This window comes from Aptenodytes patagonicus, unplaced genomic scaffold (genome assembly GCF_965638725.1).
Source record: "Aptenodytes patagonicus unplaced genomic scaffold, bAptPat1.pri.cur scaffold_260, whole genome shotgun sequence".
Lineage (NCBI taxonomy): Eukaryota > Metazoa > Chordata > Aves > Sphenisciformes > Spheniscidae > Aptenodytes > Aptenodytes patagonicus.
This window is the reverse complement of record NW_027472184.1, coordinates 59,588-65,865: the sequence shown is the minus strand read 5'-3', so window position 1 is coordinate 65,865 and position 6,278 is coordinate 59,588. Positions and strand designations below refer to the sequence as shown.

General features: G+C 72.6%; 1 pseudogene across 1 annotated transcript; it reads right to left on the bottom strand.

Annotated features, from left to right (window-relative positions):
* Positions 1-263: 263 nt before the first annotated feature.
* LOC143173775 (tubulin alpha-1C chain-like) lies at positions 264-3,436 on the bottom strand (annotated as a pseudogene). Its single transcript, XR_012997766.1, has 4 exons — positions 3,417-3,436; positions 2,145-2,366; positions 1,894-2,042; positions 264-1,296 (listed from the first exon to the last, which is right to left on the bottom strand). The product of XR_012997766.1 is annotated as a tubulin alpha-1C chain-like (transcript).
* Positions 3,437-6,278: the final 2,842 nt, after the last annotated feature.

The following is a 6,278-nucleotide window of genomic DNA, read 5'->3' as shown; positions in this document are numbered from 1 at the left end:
GACCCACCCATGTGACAAGGACCCCTGGGGACAATAGCGTGGGGGGGGCCCCCCACAACCCCCCCCCAGTGCAGGCAGCCCAGCAGGCCATAACCAGCTCACAGCACCAGACCCAGCCAAGGGACCCCACACCCACACAGCCCCCCCAGCCCAGCTGGCAGCAGGGCCGGGCAGCCAGCCCAGCCCGGACCCCCCCTCCCCTCGGGACGTCCCCCCAGGTCACCGCGAGGCAGATTGCGCTGGAACAATAAACGAGGCAAGACTGGAAAGAGCAATTTTAATGAACAGCACCACAGTGTAACCAGCAGAAGAGACAAGGCACTAGTATTCCTCCCCCTCCTCCTCGCCCTCGACGCTGTCAGCCCCCACCTCCTCGTAATCCTTCTCCAGGGCGGCCATGTCCTCCCGGGCCTCCGAGAACTCCCCCTCCTCCATGCCCTCCCCCACGTACCAGTGCACGAACGCCCGCTTGGCGTACATCAGGTCAAACTTGTGGTCCAGGCGGGCCCAGGCCTCGGCGATGGCCGTGGTGTTGCTCAGCATGCACACGGCGCGCTGCACCTTGGCCAGGTCCCCCCCGGGCACCACCGTGGGCGGCTGGTAGTTGATGCCCACCTTGAAACCGGTGGGGCACCAGTCCACAAACTGGATGGTGCGCTTGGTTTTGATGGTGGCGATGGCAGCGTTGACATCCTTGGGCACCACGTCCCCACGGTACAGCAGGCAGCACGCCATGTACTTGCCGTGCCGCGGGTCGCACTTCACCATCTGGTTGGCCGGCTCGAAGCAGGCGTTGGTGATCTCTGCCACCGTCAGCTGCTCATGGTAAGCCTTCTCGGCCGAGATGACAGGGGCATAGGTGGCCAGCGGGAAGTGGATGCGGGGGTACGGCACCAGGTTGGTCTGGAACTCCGTCAGGTCAACATTCAGGGCCCCATCGAAGCGCAGGGAGGCCGTGATGGAGGACACGATCTGGCTGATGAGGCGGTTGAGGTTGGTGTAGGTGGGCCTCTCGATGTCCAGGTTGCGGCGGCAGATGTCGTAGATGGCCTCGTTGTCCACCATGAAGGCGCAGTCGGAGTGCTCCAGGGTGGTGTGGGTGGTGAGGATGGAGTTGTAGGGCTCCACCACGGCCGTGGAGACCTGCGGGGCCGGGTAGATGGAGAACTCCAGCTTGGACTTCTTGCCATAGTCAACGGAGAGGCGCTCCATGAGCAGGGAGGTGAAGCCGGAGCCGGTGCCGCCCCCGAAGCTGTGGAAGACCAGGAAGCCCTGCAGCCCCGTGCACTGGTCAGCCTGTTGGAAGAGTCCCCAGCGGGGTCCGGAGCAGGTCAGCCATGGCTTCACACCCTCGTCCTCCCCAGGATGGGTGCAGCAGGAGCCACTCGTCCCACGCAAGCCCGTGGGCAGCCAGCTCAGCCTTTGATGTGCCAGCAGCTCCCTGAGCGGAGCCGGTGGCACAGCAGGTCCGGCCAGCCCTGGCGCCAGTCCCAGCGTGGGAACCAGAGGTTCAAAGAGCTCGGGCAGCCGCACCAGTCAAACCAGTGCTGCACCAGCACCCAAACCCGGGATGAGCAGCTTCCCCCCCCTCCCCGCCCCGGGCATGGGGCTTCCCATCCTCCTCCCCACAGCCAAGCTTGGCACCGGGCTGGGACGGGGCCGTGCTGCCCCTGGGGCAGGCGTGTCCCCTGCGGGCACTGGGGACAGCCCAGACGAGTCACCCACACCCCGGGGGCAGCAGGTCCCTCCTGGGGCAGCCCCACCTGCTGTCCCAAAGTGCTGATGGGGTGGAGAAGGACCTGCTGATCCCCTCCCCAGGGACACCGCCTTCCCTTTGTCCCCAGCCACCCCCGGGGGATGGACCCACCCCGTGAGGCCCCATGGGATGCCCACCAGCTTGCGGATGCGGTCGAGGACCAGGTCGATGATCTCCTTCCCGATGGTGTAGTGCCCACGGGCGTAGTTGTTGGCCGCATCCTCCTTGCCCGTGATCAGCTGCTCGGGGTGGAAGAGCTGCCGGTACGTCCCCGTGCGCACCTCGTCTGCGGGGAGAGCCCGCCCGCCCCGTTAGCGCCCAGCATCCATTAACACCGGGCACCGCGTTAACACCGGGCACCCCCAGCCCCCTCCCTCCCCGCGCTCACCGATCACCGTGGGCTCCAGGTCCACGAAGACGGCCCGGGGCACGTGCTTGCCGGCCCCCGTCTCGCTGAAGAAGGTGTTGAAGGAGTCGTCCCCCCGCCGATGGTCTTGTCGCTGGGCATCTGCCCGTCGGGCTGGATGCCGTGCTCCAGGCAGTACAGCTCCCAGCAGGCGTTGCCGATCTGCACGCCCGCTTGGCCCACATGGATGGAGATGCACTCGCGCTGCGGGGGCACAGGGGGGGGCTCGGGCTCAGCTGGGGGCAGCCCTCACCCAAACACCGGTTGGAGCCGTTCACCCCCCCCACTGCCCCAGAGCCGGGAGTTGGGGTTCCCCAGGGTTATTCCCAGTCCCCTCCACCCAAGGCTTGCACTGGGACAGGGACAACTTCAGCCCCCTCCCCGCAGGGCTGCACATCACCCCCCCCCCCGGTTCGGGTGCACCCCCAAGACCCCACGGAAAGGGGAACCCCCCCCCCCCTTTTCTCCGCCAGCCCTTGCACAACCCCGGGCTGTCCCGGCCCCGCCGCCAGCCCCTGCCCTTCCCGCCCTGACCCACGGGGATGGGCGCCCGGCCGGCAGCACCCCCCAGCTCGGGGCCGTGCAGGAAGAAGCTCCGGGGACCGGGAAGAGTTTCCCCCGTCCCGGCCGGTGCTGGTCGTGCCCGGGCCGGGGTGAGAGCGGGGGCTGCCCCCGCCATGGCCCCACGCTGCCGTGACTCACTCCCACCCGTGCTCCCGGCGAGAGGCGCTCCCTGTCCTCAGGGAGAGGGCGGCAGTAGGGTCCCCCCGGCACCCCCACACCCCCCTCGGGGCAGGTTCCCCTCCCGGCTCGGGGAGCCCCAGAGGCGGCCGGGGGGGGGGGGGGGGGGGGGGGGCTGTGGGGACGTACCCAGGACCTGCGTGGGAGCCCGGGCCACGCGGTGCACCCCAGCGTGTCCCCACGTGGAAAGACTGGGAGCCCGGGGAGGGGATCAGCACGTCCCGGGGGTGGGGGCACCCAGGGCAGCGAGCCCCCCCCCGCCCCACACCGGGGGCACACGGGGCCCCACGTCCCCCCCACCTCAGGGCCTGCCCCGGGCGAGGCCGGAGGGGGGGGGGGGGGCGAGTGCTCGGCAGCCCCAGCCCCACGGGGCGTCCTGGACACGCGAGGAGCCTTCAACCCCCCCCGGACCGCAGCTCCACGCCCTGCCCTGGTCGCGGGGGGACCCGGCACCCCCCCCGCTCAGCCCCACGCCACCGGGGCTGCCCCGGCCCGGCCCGGCCCAGCCCTCACCATGGCCGCTCACCGCCCGAGCCGTTACGGAGCCGCCGATGAGGAAGGCGAGGGGCAGCCGCCGGGCCCCCCCCCCCCACGATATACCCGGGGGGGCGGGGCCTCCTGCGGGGCGGGGCCTCCCGCGGGGCGGGGGCACCGCCTTTCCCCGCCCCCCCGGACCACGCTGCACCGCCGGCCACGCCCTCGCCGCGGGCCGTACCCTCGCCGCCCCTCCTCGGTTCCGATTGGCCGGTTCGAAAGTCGGCGAGGGTGCGTAGGCGGTGACGCCGGCAGAGTGGAATGTGAGGGCGGGAGGCGGGGCGAGGGGCGGGGCGCTGGGGCGGGGGGGGCAGGAGGCGGCGGGGGGGGGGCAGAAGGGGTCGGAGGGCGTTAGGGGCGGGGGGGGGCTGGGTGGGGTGTCAGGGTCAGGGGGGCTCAGGCGGGGCAGGAGGGGCCCCTGCACCCCCCCGGCCGCAGCCCCGGACCCGGGCTCTGCCCAGGGAGCACCACGGCCCAGCCCGGGCTGGGGGCCACGGGGGTCCGGCGGTCCCCGTCCCCGTCCCCGTCCCCGTCCTGTTCCCGTGGGAAGCCCCGCGGGCGCCCGCCGCGCCGGCTCCTGCGCCCGGCCGCCGCCCGTGATCCCCTGCCAGCCCCTGGGGCGGCTCCTCGGGGGAACCCACGCAGGGGCAGTTCCTGTGGGGCAGGACGGACGGGGCGGGGGGGGGGGGGGTGTCACCCCACGCTCAGCCCCGGGGAGCAGCACCCTGTCCCGCCCTGGGCCCCCTCCGCCTGGGGCTGGGGTGAGCGCGGGTCGGGGTCACATTCCCGGGGCCAGAGATGGGTTTGGGGGCAGCGTGGGGACACGGGCAGCCCCAGAGACCCCCACGCTGGGCTTCGAACCCCACCCCTGCAGTGGGGTCACTCCCTCGGTGTCCCCCCTCCCCCAGCAAATGGACCCTGTCCCCATGCAGGGCTGGTCTGCAGAGAGCTGAGGGTGGGGGGACCAGCCACGGCGATGACCCCCCAGGGGGCTCCTGGCATGGCCGAAAGCAATGTGTCCCTGTGGGGCCACCGTGTCCCCCTGTGCACCCCTGGGGTCCCTGTCCCCCCCCTGCCCCAAGGCTGCACCCGGCCCCCACCGCACAGCACCGTGCACAACGACTGAGCCAGGGCACCCAGGGCTCGCCTGGGCACCCCCAATGTCCCCCCACTCCCTGGGCACCCCGGTGTCCCCCCACTCCCTGGGCCCATCCTCGGTGCTGGCACCCGCCTGGGGCCGGGGTGGCCGGTGTCCCCACAACACCCGCTCCTTGAGCCACCGATGCCACCGGGACCCCCCGAGCCCCCACCACCCCGGCTCCAGGGCCCTGCTGGGGGTTGGGGGGTGCTTTTGGGGGGGGGGGGGGGCCAGGCAGAGCGGGGCCCCCCAGCAGCGGGGTCTCTCCCGCCTCGCCCCTGCTGCCGCCTCCGCCCCGCTCCTTTATTGCAGGCTTTGCCGCAATGCGGTGCTGCCCCGCGAGCGCCGAGCGATGCTGCAGCCCCCTCCCCACAGCCGGCACGGCCGCAGCCCCCTGCACCCCACAGCTGCCTCCCCTGCGCCCTGTCCTGCCGCTTGTGTCACCCCCCCCCCCACCCCCCCGTGTCCCCCCTCCCTGGGGCTGAGCCTCCCTTTTGTTGTGGCTCCCGCAGTGCCGGGAGGGAGTGGGGGGCTCTGAGGGGGGGCATGGGGGGGGGGGGGCACGGGGCACCCAGGCTGCAGGGATACACCCCCCTGCTCCCTCCCGTGGGGATGGGGCCACCCGCTGCCCCCAGCACCAGGGGTCGGGGGGTCCCTCTCCCTGCCCTTTGGAGGGGGGCTGCGGGGTCGGGTGTGGGCAGGGACGGGTACCACCGCCTCCGCTGTGCCTCTCCAGCCCCCCAGTCCCACCCCGAGCCAGCCGGGGGCCGGCGGGGCCCGTCTGGTGCCCCCCGCCGCACCAGGGCCTCATCCTGCACCCTGACGAGGAGCAGCCCCTGCCCTCGAGCTGCCCCGTCTCTCCGTTTCAATGAACCCGTCACATCGACGGCGGCAGGGAACGGACAGACGGACAGAGCGGGCGCTCGCGCGCCGCATTCTGCGGGAAAACAGGTTAAAAATAGCAGCAGCTGGTGCCCGGGATGTCGCTCCCTCCCTGGGAGCCGTAGCAGCCCCCGACAGGGCCGGGACCCCCCCCCCCGATCCCTGGGGACGGATGCGTCCCAGCTGTGGGGTACGAGTTCACCAATGAGGGACCCCCAAGAAGGGCCCAAACTGGGGGGGCTGGAAACCTCGGCCGTGCCACGGGCACGGAGCCAGCGGCCGGGAAATCAGCCCGCGCCGGGCTGCGCTGCCGGAGGGGAACGGAGACGTTGGCTCTCGGAGCCCCCCGAGATGCCCAGCCCGGGGTGGGGGGGCAGCCATGGGCAGGGCTGGGAGCTCTGCGCAACCTGGGGGGGACCCCGGTGGGGCCGGGGGCCTGTCCCGCTCGGTGGTGCCCGGGTGGCGGACATGGCGGGGGGGGGGGGGGGGGCAGCAACCGTCACCAGGAGCCGCCGCGTTGCTACCAACAGTCAACACAGCACAGGCGGCCGGGAAATGCTGGGGGCGGGGGGGGGGGGGGGGTGCTGGGAGGCGGAGGGGGGCTGGGAGCTGGGCCAGACCCCCCCCCCACCGACACACGCTGGGGCTGGACATCGCGGGGGGCCCTGGGGCTGCTGACCCCCATGGCAGGGTGCAGTGGGGCTGGGCATTGGGGGACCCCGGGGCCTGTGTACCCCCCCCCCGGCACGGCACAGCGGGGTCAGGCAGCGGGGGGGATCCCAGCCCCCTGCACCCCCCATGGCCAGGCCCCAGAATGGACG